Raw genomic sequence first — 15,124 nt, forward strand, 5'->3', positions numbered from 1 at the left:
CGACAGAGGCAGTAATTAAGATGCGGGGGGGAGGATGAGAGGTAGGGCCGGGAGGGTGGGAGACGCGGGGCGGAGGTGGGGGCCGGCAGTGGGTGGGGTGAGGAGGTCCAGAAGGATAGGTGGGCGTAGGGAGGCGGAGGAGGGAGTACCTGGGAGGGACGGATCACGGGAGGCCTGGGTGTCCATGACGAGGTTGGCTGTATGTTTACCTAGAGAGTGGTAGATACAGGAGAGTAAACAGGAGGGCACCTCCCCTCCCACCGATCCCTCCGGCTCAACAAACGGCAAGATAAAAGATGCAAGGAAAACACCGGGCAGCTTCTGAGGCATATACTGCCCTGGGAAGTTAATAGGAAAGTGTAAACAGAAAAAAGAAAATAAAATAAGTTGCCAACCACTTCAAACCTCCTCTTCCACTGGGACCCGATTCTGAAGAATGTTAAAGAGAAGGTGAAGGTTTATCTATGATATACAAGAGAACCATTACCTGACAGCACACACACACACACACCGGTGAAGTAATGGTTTTTGCACGTACTACGAGGCTGTCTGGTCCAGTGTTCTTCAACACTTCAGCTACAACACTTGTGCCCATGTTACTGTTACAACACTTGTGCCCATGTTACTGTTACAACACTTGTGCCCATGTTACTGTTACAACACTTGTGCTCATGTTACTGTTACAACACTTGTGCCCAATGTTAGTGTTACAACACTTGTGCCCATGTTACTGTTACAACACTTGTGCCCACGTTACTGTTACAACACTTGTGCCCATGTTAGTGTTACAACACTTGTGCCCATGTTAGTGTTACAACACTTGTGCCCATGTTACTGTTACAACACTTGTGCCCATGTTAGTGTTACAACACTTGTGCCCATGTTAGTGTTACAACACTTGTGCCCATGTTACTGTTACAACACTTGTGCCCATGTTACTGTTACAACACTTGTGCCCATGTTACTATTACAACACATGTGCCCATGTTACTATTACAACACTTGTGCCCATGTTACTGTTACAACACATGTGCCCATGTTAGTGTTACAACACTTGTGCCCATGTTACTGTTACAACACTTGTGCCCATGTTACTGGTACAACACTTGTGCCCATGTTAGTGTTACAACACTTGTGCCCATGTTACTCTTACAACACTTGTGCCCATGTTACTGTTACAACACTTGTGCCCATGTTACTGTTACAACACTTGTGCCCAATGTTAGTGTTACAACACTTGTGCCCATGTTACTGTTACAACACTTGTGCCCACGTTACTGTTACAACACATGTGCCCATGTTACTGTTACAACACTTGTGCCCATGTTAGTGTTACAACACTTGTGCCCATGTTACTGTTACAACACTTGTGCCCATGTTAGTGTTACAACACTTGTGCCCATGTTAGTGTTACAACACTTGTGCCCATGTTAGTGTTACAACACTTGTGCCCATGTTACTGTTACAACACTTGTGCCCATGTTACTGTTACAACACTTGTGCCCATGTTACTGTTACAACACTTGTGCCCATGTTAGTGTTACAACACTTGTGCCCATGTTAGTGTTACAACACTTGTGCCCATGTTACTGTTACAACACTTGTGCCCATGTTACTGTTACAACACACGTTACTGTTACATCTGTTTCCTCGGAACTTCACAGCATCATTTGTGGTCGTTGAATCTATGTCTAAACTGAGGAAACTGTCGCATGATGATAGAGTAATTTTGACTCTTGAGTCCATCGTTATAAAGGTTATAGTTGAGTGATGGGATTAATTTTGGTTGCTCTTCTTTGGATGTCTTCTAGTGTTTCTTCACCTCTGGGTGACATTATTCAGTGGTTCGACCCCGCTCATCCCACCATTTCCCCCTCTTCATATATCTTACATTCCGGCACAGCCTTCCTCGTCGGCAGTTAAGAATTTTCCTTAAAAATAATTTACCCGAGCAGCCAGTAATTTCCACGATGCTAAAGAAATGAATGAAAGCAATCATGTGTGTGTGTGTGTGTGTGTGTGTGTGTGTGTGTGTGTGTGTGTGTGTGTGTGTGTGTGTGTGTGTGTGTGTGTGTGCATAAACGTAAACACATGGTACATACATACAAGGATAAGAGATGGGGCAACACGAGTGTAACACACGAGCAATAATAATACATACACACACACACACACACACACACACACACACACACACACACACTGTACCTACTGGAGGTAAGTAAACCTGCTGGATACTGTGGCAGGAATAAAGTGGTAGACTTACTCAAGTGGACAGATGAACACCAGCTCTGTGGGAGGGAACAAAGTACCTCCGTCAGGAGAGTCTTCCCGAAATGGGGTGTCGCCAGCGGGGGTGCTGCAGGGTTCTGCTCTGGGACCACTGCCCTCCCGAAATGGGGTGTCGCCAGCGTGGGTGCTGCAGGGTTCTGCTCTGGGACCACTGCCCTCCCGAAATGGGGTGTCACCAGCGGGGGTGCTGCAGGGTTCTGCTCTGGGATCACTGCCCTCCCGAAATGGGGTGTCGCCAGCGGGGGTGCTGCAGGGTTCTGCTCTGGGACCACTGCCCTTTTTTTGAAATATGTAAATAAACCACTAGGAAGGTTTGGAATCCTGCCTGGATATGTTTGCGGACGTCGCTGAAGTCACGAGGGAGGTCAAAAGCGAGAAGGATGGCATCTACCTACACGAGGCCCTTGGACAAAACCTGAAGGAGGTCTGATGAAATTCAGCCAGACTTAATGCACGGGAATGGGAGATGGGAGACAGCGCAGGAAGGCTACAGTATATAAGTATGATCTGGCGGGTGAAGAGCTGCAGGAATCATTACGTGAATGCGACTTGGGAGCAGAAATCGTTCTTAAAAACTCGTCGCCAGCCGGATTCGTGTCTTTGGAGAAACGCAGACGAGATAAACTGTCTGACGGCAAATACGAGAATAACGTACGAGAAAATGGAAAAAAAAGGAAATATCCAGGAAGCTCTTCACTATCTCTATGAAGCCATAGCTAGAATATGACTTCTCAAGTTGGGTCATCGCTCATATAAGAAAGACAAAAAAAACTCAGAGGAAAGGTCCAGGAGTGGGCAACAAAAATGGTATGAGAATTAAGAGCACTGAGTTAGAGAGAAGGGTTAGAGGCCTAAAATTTGCCCACCATGAAAGAGAGAGAAGCTAGGGGTGACCTGATTACAACCGCAAAGATTGTAAACCAGTCTGAATTCAACAATGATACAACTGTGAGGCGAACACCACACACAATGTTTACATATTGTTAGTCATGAAAATTTGGGATGGGGCCCTACACGCACAGGACTCCCTCACTGTACAGTATAAGAGATGGGGTCCCACAAGTATAGGCCTCCCTCCACGTACAGTATAAGAGATGTGGCCCCACAAGTATAGGCCTCCCTCCACGTACAGTATAAGAGATGTGGCCCCACAAGTATAGGCCTCCCTCCACGTACAGTATAAGAGATGTGGCCCCACAAGTATAGGCTTCCCTCCATGTACAGTATAAGAGATGTGGCCCCACAAGTATAGGCCTCCCTCCATGTACAGTATAAGAGATGTGGCCCCACAAGTATAGGCCTCCCTCCACGTACAGTATAAGAGATGTGGCCCCACAAGTATAGGCCTCCCTCCACGTACAGTATAAGAGATGTGGCCCCACAAGTATAGGCCTCCCTCCACGTACAGTATAAGAGATGGGATCCCACAATTATGGGCCTCCCTCCACGTACGGTATAAGAGATGGGGTCCTACGAGTGTAGAACTCTCTCCCCGTACAATACTAATAGACTATTACACTATAAATAATACACCCACTTTGTGAGAGGTGGCAGCCTTGGGTGGTGGGGAAGTGCGAAGGGTTTGCTGAGGGCGTGGCAGTCACGAGGTGTGGTGCTCTGGTACTGTCTTCCACCCTCACAAACGTCCATATGTTTACACGCTAATGTGGGACTCGCCAGGCCTCGCTCTGCAATTCTAAAACCACTTTGCCTCGTAACCTCTTTTCACGTGTAACTTGTTCCCTTGGGGCGGAGGAGAACATATGGTGTAACTCGGTTAATGCGCGGCTTACATGAACCAGAGTCCTGACCAGAACACACTTCATGAGAACGTATTGGGTAGGGAAGGCGAAGGGGAAGCACACACAGGCCGAGGGTGTTGCGATGACGCATACAGTAGCTGGAGGCAGGGGCGGGGCGGGGCGAGGCAGGGGCAGGGCGGGGATGAAGATGCTGTGGTTACTGGCTGCCTGGCAGAGTACAGGGGGGTGAGGGTGTGAGGAGATGCCTAGCAGAGACCGGCTTCCCAGGTCACGGCCCACGAGACAATGGACCGGAAGGGCCCTGCTGGCAGGAGGACACGGGTTCGGGAACCATGCCAGGCCGACGGTAGCAGCGGCTATGGTACCTACCAACTCACAGTACGAGACGAGCCACAGACGCCATCTACACACACACACACACACGACGAATTAGAAACGTTACTGAACTAACGACAAACAACGTTGGGCCGTCACGGGAAAGCAAGACAAGGGCGTCATCAACTTGTGGAAAACAATATGGACGTCACCAAAGAGAGAGAGACAGGCCGGGTGAAAGTCGCTATCTAGTGGGAAATTCATATACCATCACCACCGCGAGATGAGGGCGTCAGCTAGAGGCAAACCAGGGTCGCCATTATCAAGGCATTACATTAAACTAACAAGGAGAAACGAGGGGATAGACGCCATAAGTACCCCCAAGACGGGAGAAGGGCGCCATCAACACGTACACCCGAGATGAGAGACGCCACAATTATAGAGAAGCTTGAGGGAGGCGTCATCATCATGGAGCAAAAGCGCACCAAGACGCCACAACACCGAGAACCACACTGGCGCCTCTAACACTGAGGAATGATAAGAGACACCACAACCACGCGAGACAACAGGAAAGTCTCTAAACTAAGAGGCGATAGAGGTGTTACTAACACTGGGAAGCGATAGGGACGCCAATGACACTGAGAGATCACCACCAACACTGGGAGACGTTAGGGACGCCACTAACACTGAGAGACGACAGGGACGCCACTACCACTTGAGAAACGACAGGGACGCCACTAACACTTAGAAACGACAGGGATGCCACTGACGCTGAGAGACGATAGGATCACCACTAACAGTGGGAGATATTAGGGACGCCACTAACACTTAGAAACGATAGGGGCGCCACTAACGATGAGAGACGGTAGGATCACCACTAACAGTGAGAGATATTAGGGGCGCCACTAGCGATGAGAGACGGTAGGATCACCACTAACAGTGAGAGATGATAGGGAGGCCACTAACACTCGCACCCCACGAGACAGAAGCTCCACCCTGCTTATAGCAGCTTCCTCCAGATCCACAACTGCCACATACAAGTCCATCTGTTTCTCGGAGCATTTCTCTCACACAGTCTCGAAAGCAGACACCTGATCCACACATCGTCCACCACTTCTGAAACCACATTGTTTCCTCCCAAGTCTCATGCTCTGCGCATGTCACCACTCTCCCGTACATCTAACCAAATATACACAACAGACGTGTACCTCAGAAATTCGAACATCTCTCTTTGTCCCCCTCGTCTTTATAAAATGGCACTCTTCAGGCATTTCGTTAATCCTCAGGCACCTTACTTTCAGCCACACATACAATGAATAACCTAAATAATGATACAACAACACCGCCATCCATTTTGCTGAAAAAATCCACGGTATTCCCATTCACTCCAGCTACTTTGCCATACTTCATTTTGCGCAAGGTATTCACTTCCTCATTTCTTTTCACCACATCACTTGCCATGACCCTCTCGCTTTGCATAACTTCACATTCCAAACATCTATCTACCACCTTACTCTTTAAAGCATCCAATATCCCTTCAGAATATTTTTGCATCTCATATTCACCTCTTCTTTGTCTTTTACCACTTTCCCATCTGCTCTCATTTGTTCCTTTGTTTTTCTCACTCTGTTCACCTCCTCCAAAAATATTTCTTATTAATCCCTGAAGTCTGCTGATGCTCTCTCACCCCAACTCTCATATGCCATTTTTTTCTTTTTTAGCTCCTGCACCTTCCTCTTGACCTCCTGTCGCTATCTCATGTACATCTTCCAATCACTCGCACTCCTTCCCTGCAGGTTAACTCCAATTCAACTTTCTTACCTCTTTCACAAACAGCTTAAACGTACTCATCCCATCACTCACTACCCCTCCTCACATGCCCGTACCACATACTTCTCTTGCACACATAAACACTGCTTCCTAAATACCTCGATTTTTCTCACCAATTCTCGACTTAATTACTTTCACCCTTTGCCATTCTTCACCCAACCTCTTCTGGTACTGCTTCACACAAGCCTCTTTTCAAAGTTCAGTCATCTTCACCAACCTCTTCCTCCCAACATCATTTTCTCCCCTCTTGCACTTCTACTAATTTTTCACCGTCGCTTCCACCAGGAAGTGATCAGACATCCTACCAGCTGCTCCTCTCTGCACCTTTACGTTCAAGATGTTCACTTTAGCAAGTCCATCAGTTACTGCAGTACGTCATATAATAATGATCTCTCACCTTTAACCACACCACACCCACGGTGTACTTATGTACGTTCCTCTTTTTAAACCAGGTTCTCCCAGTCACCACTCTTGTCCCAGCACACCATCCCACAAACTCCTCGACGTTTTCATTCACACTGGCTACCCCATTTCCCGCCAATTATACCCTAAAGCACCACATCGGCAATTTTTGCCTTCAAATCACCCTTCACTATTACACGATCCCTCGCACCCAATTTACTGTTGCACTCAGTAAGTTCCTCCCCTAAAAACTCACCCTCTTGCTCCCTCCCCTCTCGTTGCCTGGTGCAACCTCCCTAACAATCACCCATCTTTCATAATCCATTTTCATCTTTACCGCATCAGTTTTGAGGGTCACTTCCTCACACTCTTTCATGCGTTCCAGCAATCCTTCCCTCAGCAGGAGTGCCACTGCGTTCCTCTTGCTTTCCCCCTACCCCTCACGATGACCCCAGACTTCACCGCGAAGACATTCCCAATCCATTCTTCCCTCTTTCCCTTGAAGTTATTTTCACTTACTGCCAGAACATCCAGGGAATACAAAGGTAATGTTCTTTTTCTCCTTACTCCGGGTGTATATATATATATATATATATATATATATATATATATATATATATATATATATATATATATATATATATTATCCCTGGGGATAGGGGATTAAGAATACTTCCCACGTATTCCCTGCGTGTCGTAGAAGGCGACTAAAAGGGGAGGGAGCGGGGGGCTGGAAATCCTCCCCTCTCGTTTTTTTTTTTAATTTTCCAAAAGAAGGAACAGAGGGGGCCAGGTGAGGATATTCCAAAAAAGGCCCAGTCCTCTGTTCTTAACGCTACCTCGCTAACGCGGGAAATGGCGAATAGTTTAAAAGAAAAAGAAAGATATATATATATATATATATATATATATATATATATATATATATATATATATATATATATTGGAAAGGATCACTTGTTAGCCAAATGGCGTCCTAGCTACGTCTCTTCGTTGTATATCAAGTGACTTATGTTTCTTCCTTGTATCTCCCCTGATGATGTGATTATTACACGAAAGTGCACTTGGGAACTTATCAGTGTTTCATTTTCCCCGGTGGACTCATAGGAATATATATATATATATATATATATATATATATATATATATATATATATATATATATATATATATATATATTTATAGGCATATCGTATTTCTTCCTTATTCTTCAGGTCTCGGTCCCTGCCTCCCCCTGCCCATGACCAGCGCTACCAACTATCAAGTTTCAATTAACCTTCGTCGTTATTTACTCTACAAACTTGTCTCGTCGGCCCCCCGAGTGCTTCTCCAGCCCCGCCCCAGCCAGCCAGCTCCCCCGTCCACTCCCTCTCTGTGTGCCTCATCCTAACCTTCCCTCCCTCCCTCCTCCCTGGAAGGCGTACCCTGCCCGTCCTCTCCTTCCTGTAAGCTGCACCCTACTCGTCCTCTCCTCCCTGTAAGCCGCACCCTACCCGTCCTCTCCACCCTGTAAGCCGCACCCTACCCGTCCTCTCCTCCCTGTAAGCCGTACCCTACCCGTCCTCTCCACCCTGTAAGCCGCACCCTACCCGTCCTCTCCTCCCTGTAAGCTGCACCCTACCCGTCCTCTCCTCCCTGTAAGCCGCACCCTACCCGTCCTCTCCTTCCTGTAAGCTGCACCCTACTCGTCCTCTCCTCCCTGTAAGCCGCACCCTACCCGTCCTCTCCACCCCGTAAGCCGCACCCTACCCGTCCTCTCCACACTGTAAGCCGCACCCTACCCGTCCTCTCCACCCTGTAAGCCGTACCCTACCCGTCCTCTCCACCCTGTAAGCTGCACCCTACCCGTCCTCTCCACCCTGTAAGCCGCACCCTACCCGTCCTCTCCACCCTGTAAGCCGTACCCTACCCGTCCTCTCCACCCTGTAAGCCGCACCCTACCCGTCCTCTCCACCCTGTAAGCCGCACCCTACCCGTCCTCTCCACCCTGTAAGCCGCACCCTACCCGTCCTCTCCACCCTGAAAGCCGCACCCTACCCGTCCTCTCCACCCTGTAAGCCGCACCCTACCCGTCCTCTCCACCCTGTAAGCCGCACCCTACCCGTCCTCTCCACCCTGAAAGCCGCACCCTACCCGTCCTCTCCAACCTGTAAGCCGTACCCTACCCGTCCTCTCCACCCTGTAAGCCGCACCCTACCCGTCCTCTCCTCCCTGTAAGCTGCACCCCAGCTGTGTATTCGCCCCGTAAGCTACACTTCATCTTGGCTAAGTAATTCACCTCATCCTCCCGGCGTCGTGACGTGGGTACAAGTGGCGGGACCCTGGCTGCCTCGTCGCAAGTTCCCCCCCAACCACCAAACCCACCACCACCCGCCCTGTGGACCCCTGAGGTCATCCCTCCACCACCATCCGCCCTCTGGACCCTAAGGTCATCCCTCCACCACCATCCGCCCTCTGGACCCTAAGGTCATCCCTCCAACACCACCCGTCCTCTGGACCCCTAAGGTCATCCTTCCACCACCACCACCACCACACGCCCTCTGGACCCTAAGGTCATCCCTCCACAACCACCACCACAACCCGCCCTCTGGACCCTAAGGTCATCCCTCCACCACATCCACCACCACACGCCCTCTGGACCCTAAGGTCATCCCTCCAACACCACCCGTCCTCTGGACCCCTAAGGTCACCCCTCCACCATCACCATGGAGGTCATGGTAGCACAGCACAAGGCAGGAGGGAGACAGTGAAACACGGCAGCAATGTTCCCCAGACTCTCCAAACCACCAGTCCTCCTCCTCCTCCTAGACGATCCCAGGCAGACGTGATCTTCATCCCTGAACATTGATCAAGCAGCGTAGCCAGTCGTCTCAACGTGATGTCAGCGCTTACGTTAACGGGCGCTAAAATATCCCAGCCCTCACGTCAGAGGTCGCTGGCTCTATATGTCCGTGGCACGAAGGCTGTAGAGCTGAGCTCTAAGCACTGTTCGCGTCAACATCAAGTAGCACTAACCTTACGAGCCTTATCACTGTCAGCACTAACCTTACGAGCCTTATCACTGTCAGCACTAACCTTACGAGCCTTATCACTGTCAGCACTAACATTACGAGCCTTATCACTGTCAGCACTAACCTTACAAGCCTTATCACTGTCAGCACTAACATTACGAGCCTTATCACTGTCAGCACTAACCTTACAAGCCTTATCACTGTCAGCACTAACATTACGAGCCTTATCACTGTCAGCACTAACATTACGAGCCTTATCACTGTCAGCACTAACCTTACGAGCCTTATCACTGTCAGCACTAACATTACGAGCCTTATCACTGTCAGCACTAACCTTACAAGCCTTATCACTGTCAGCACTAACATTACGAGCCTTATCACTGTCAGCACTAACCTTACAAGCCTTATCACTGTCAGCACTAACATTACGAGCCTTATCACTGTCAGCACTAACATTACGAGCCTTATCACTGTCAGCACTAACCTTACGAGCCTTATCACTGTCAGCACTAACATTACGAGCCTTATCACTGTCAGCACTAACCTTACAAGCCTTATCACTGTCAGCACTAACATTACGAGCCTTATCACTGTCAGCACTAACCTTACAAGCCTTATCACTGTCAGCACTAACATTACGAGCCTTATCACTGTCAGCACTAACATTACGAGCCTTATCACTGTCAGCACTAACATTACGAGCCTTATCACTGTCAGCACTAACATTACGAGCCTTATCACTGTCAGCACTAACCTTACGAGCCTTATCACTGACAGCATTAACATTACGAGCCTTATCACTGTCAGCACTAACCTTACGAGCCTTATCACTGTCAGCACTAGCATTACTAGCCTTATCACTGTCAGCACTAACATTACGAGCCTTATCACTGTCAGCACTAATATTACGAGCCTTATCACTGTCACCACTAACATTACGAGCCTTATCACTGTCAGCACTGATATCACGAGCCTTATCACTGTCAGCACTAACATTACGAGCCTTATCACTGTCAGCACTAATATTACGAGCCTTATCACTGTCACCACTAACATTACGAGCCTTATCACTGTCAGCACTGATATCACGAGCCTTATCACTGTCAGCACTGATATCACGAGCCTTATCACTGTCAGCACTGATATCACGAGCCTTATCACTAAACATCCTGAACACTGTTCTTGGGAGTCTTTCCCCTGAACAATATCAACATTATCAGTTAATGACGACCCTAAACAGAATCCTTATCTTTGCCACTCCCAAGACTGAGCGTGCTCCTGCTACAATGTCCGAGAGGCCAAAAAAACCTGGTCCTCTTTTGAAGCTAAACAACCTGGTGGTCCTTCAAAGCTAAGACTTTTTCCTGTTCCAGGCTCCAGTCACGGATAAAAATCCACATCAAGGCAACGCCTTAATTGAAATACGGAAAGGGTTTAAAGAGAAGGAGAATTAAGAAAACGTAGGGGAAAAAAAATATCTTAAGAGCTTTGGGGAAAGTGGAAAAGGTGTTTGGTGGTGCAGGAAAGTGAGGCAGGTGCACCCAAGGCCTACCTTAGAGTTGCCCAAGGGCCACACGGTCATCATGCGACCCATCAGCTTGACCCAGTACCAGGTGGCCTTCCTGATATCACCAGGCGACCTACCTACCCACATACCTACCTACCCACATACCTACCCACCTATCTACCTACAGCCAACTCACTGGGGCAGACACCAAGGCTGGGAAGGTGAGACGACACCAGGAAGGAGCGTAAGTGGGTTAAGTTTCGAGGTGAGACGAGCGCAAGTGGGTCAAGTTTCGAGGTGAGACGAAGCGCAAGTGGGTCAAGTTCCGAGGTCAGGCGAAGCGCAAGTGGGTCAAGTTTCGAGGTCAGACGAAGCGCAAGTGTGTCAAGTTTCGAGGTCAGACGGAGCGCAAGTGGGTCAAGTTTCGAGGTCAGATAAAGCGTAAGTAGGTCAAGTTTCGAGGTCAGACGTAGCGCAAGTGGGTCAAGTTTCGAGGTGAGACGGAAAGACTGACCTGGACTGGACTGTGTCTGATCAGTGTGTAGGGCAGACGTTGAAGGTAGCACTCCACACAAGGACGGACCAGCCCTTGGTGTCATGAGAACAACGATTTAGAAAAAGGGAGAATCTAATGCATCAATCACGACTCCCGGGTTTGGCAAGGGGCAAAATTTTGCCGTCTGTGTAACGCGAAGTTTGAAAGACAGGTTCGATGTTACAGCGTGGTCACTGTACCGACTACAGAAACTACAATTACATCCCAAAGAAATGGGGAAGTTGTGAAAGGCTTTAGAAGGAAAGAGAGACAGATATTGGATTGTAGAAACAATAAACTTGACCAGGTAGCCGTCTGCTTCACCCAGAAATCCTGTCCGAGTCTGAGGTTTACAGAGGAAGTTGTGAGGAGGAGGCGAGAGTCAGATGGAGCACACGAGGATGGGGGCGGATGGGAAGGGATTGGAGGAACGATGCAGGAGTGTTACACCGAGTTTGTAAAGTGCATCTGCTGAGGATAGAAAACCGCTAACAGTAAAGAGGGAGGATGTTGGAGGATGATAAGAGAACCCTGAGGGAGAACTCTCTTGCTGAGAGAGAGAGAGAGAGAGAGAGAGAGAGAGAGAGAGAGAGAGAGAGAGAGAGAGAGAGAGAGAGAGAGAGAGAGAGAGAGAGAGAGAGAGAGAGAGAGAGAGAGAGAGAGAGAGAGAGAGAGAGAGAGAGAGAGAGAGAGAGAGAGAGAGAGAGAGAGAGAGAGAGAGAGAGAGAGAGAGAGAGAGAGAGAGAGAGAGAGAGAGAGAGAGAGAGAGAGAGAGAGAGAGAGAGAGAGAGAGAGAGAGAGAGAGAGAGAGAGAGAGAGAGAGAGAGATATGATCCATCAATAACTGAGGAGAGAGAGAGAGAGACCAGCCAGAGAGGAAGCTAAAGCTAAAGGAAAATAAATGAGGGGACCATGGTACAAGCCTCGCTGTACCTCTCAAATGTCCCTGATATATTCCGTACAGTCTCTGGCACATGATGACCAGACATGAGCGAGACGGGATGGTATATTCCCGGCACATCTGGCCTTGTGGAAGCCGTACCCATGATCACACGACCCGTGATGTTTACTTAAAGATACAGCAGACGCTAAAGAGATCCAGAGATTTGGAAAACAGAAGAAAAACAACAGGACGATCCTTGGATAAGGTCTGCAATAGTCATCTTTCTTTGAGAATAAAATTCAGAGGCGCATACACACACACACACACACACACACACACACACACACACACACACACACACACACACACACACCCTCAAACATGAATGGATACCATGCGGTCCACATCCCTCGCTGGTGTCCTGAGAGAGAAGTACCTTTTGGAACGTATGTAAGGAGATTACAGGAAGGGGCAGGGGGATTAGCGAGTGGAGCATCAGAGGTGAGGGAAAGGTGGAGTCAGAGAAGAGAAAACCACAAGTTACTTTCAGTGGCAGAGATACGTAGCAATAGTAGCGAGTGGAGCATCAGAGGTGAGGGAAAGGTGGAGTCAGAGAAGAGAAAACCACAAGTTACTTTCAGTGGCAGAGATACGTAGCAATAGTAGCGAGTGGAGCATCAGAGGTGAGGGAAAGGTGGAGTCAGAGAAGAGAAAACCACAAGTTACTTTCAGTGGCAGAGATACGTAGCAATAGTAGCGTCAGGACGGAACGGTGAAGGAACGGTAGTACGACACAAGTTCATTTAGAGATGCTTTTGGCTTTTGGCCAGAGAGATGAAAAGTTGTCGCACTTCCTGTGAATGATGGAACAATTCGTGTCGCGCACAACATACTAGCAATGACTTCGACCATACATGGTACCTGAATCCGAGACGAAGGAGGGAGAATCATTTCAGTTCTGGTGTGTCAGGTCAGTTACCTGGATGGCCTAAGAAGAGGGATGGTTGATGGACGGGTTGGACGAAAACGAAGTCTATATAACGAAACAGGAAACATATACTTCCATCCGGCCACAACAATAACCTTTGATACACGATCGACAGAGACACAAGCATCACCATAGAAACAGATGCTAATCTGTTTACGGATGATAAAAAAAGAAGTATCTTCGCAAGTCTGTCCAGTCAATACAAACAAAGAGCCAATATTTACCTTCAGATGGGGCAACAGGAGGAGGAGGAGGAGTTGATACAGAAGATACATTTACAAGAGTATGGTCACCTGAACTAACTGAGGGTGATTGTGTACCTACAAGTCGGAGGATTAAAGACAATAAAAATGATCCACTCAGATCAAAGACATGTGACGGTCTGGAATGGGAGAATGGACAATACGAGGGTTCCAATTCCCTTAGGATGTGCAAGGAAGTCTCCTGTGTATAAGATCTCAGTACGAGTCCTCAAGGCAGAAATGTAGACAGTCGAGGAGAGTGATGAAGTTTGTAGCGTTAAAGAGAGCAAGAGAGAGAGAGAAAAAAAACACGAAGAAAAATAGTGGAGTTCAGAGACAGATCTTATACCAAATGACGTCAGAGTCCAAAGGTTAAAGGTTCTCGAGACGTGCCAGGACGGGTGTGCTGATGCTGGAATAAACCCAGACAGCTCCTCTACCTTCCGTGAAATGGAGTCACGTATGAACATTATTGTTAAGAGAGGTGAAAGCGATTACTTGGAACATTATTAGAAACTTGGGTCTTAAAAAGAAAGTGAGATATTAGAAGTACCAGCCACATGATGTTCAACAGAAGTGAGGTAACTAGAAACACTAAGAATTCTGGTAGAAGCAATGGGGGAAAAAAGAGTGGTAGGAGGTACTGCTACTGCCTGAACCCTTCCCTCTCGTTGGCAGCAGAGACAGGCGTCCTTCTACGCTAACCTGGTTGTCCTACTAAGGTAACTTGATGCTCCTCCTCCTCCTCCTTCTCCTCCTGTCCTAGTGTATGACAACTGACTCCTACATAACTGGTTCTCCATTTGAGATCTGCGGAGCCGTTTCTCGGAGAATGTACCAGTCACTACATCTTGACCTGTACGTGCGGAGTGTTGGATCTTACTCATTACGTCTCCTGGATGTAAATAGATGGTGTCAACCATCCCGTAACACAGGTGATGGGGCCAACCATCCCCTAACACAGGTGATGGGGCCAACCATCCCCTAACACAGGTGATGGGGCCAACCATCCCCTAACACAAGTGATGGGGTCAACCATCCTCTAACACAAGTGATGGGGCCAACCATCCCCTAACACAGGTGATTGGGGCCAACCATCCCCTAACACAGGTGATGGGGCCAACCATCCCCTAACACAAGTGATGGGGTCAACCATCCTCTAACACAAGTGATGGGGCCAACCAACCCCTAACACAGGTGATGGGGCCAACCATCCCCTAACACAGGTGATGGGGCCAACCATCCCCTAACACAGGTGATGGGGCCAACCATCCCCTAACACAGGTGATGGGGCCAACCATCCCCTAACACAGGTGATGGGGCCAACCATCCCCTAACACAGGTGATGGGGCCAAC

At 48.5% G+C, this 15,124-nt stretch overlaps 1 protein-coding gene across 1 annotated transcript in view; it reads right to left on the minus strand.

Moving 5' to 3' along the window:
* Positions 1–15,124, minus strand: part of LOC139755518 (metabotropic glycine receptor-like) — a 494,688-nt gene that overhangs the window by 103,169 nt on the left and 376,395 nt on the right. The window lies entirely within an intron of this gene.

The sequence above is a fragment of the Panulirus ornatus genome, chromosome 19 (genome assembly GCF_036320965.1).
Source record: "Panulirus ornatus isolate Po-2019 chromosome 19, ASM3632096v1, whole genome shotgun sequence".
Taxonomy (NCBI): Eukaryota; Metazoa; Arthropoda; class Malacostraca; order Decapoda; family Palinuridae; genus Panulirus; species Panulirus ornatus.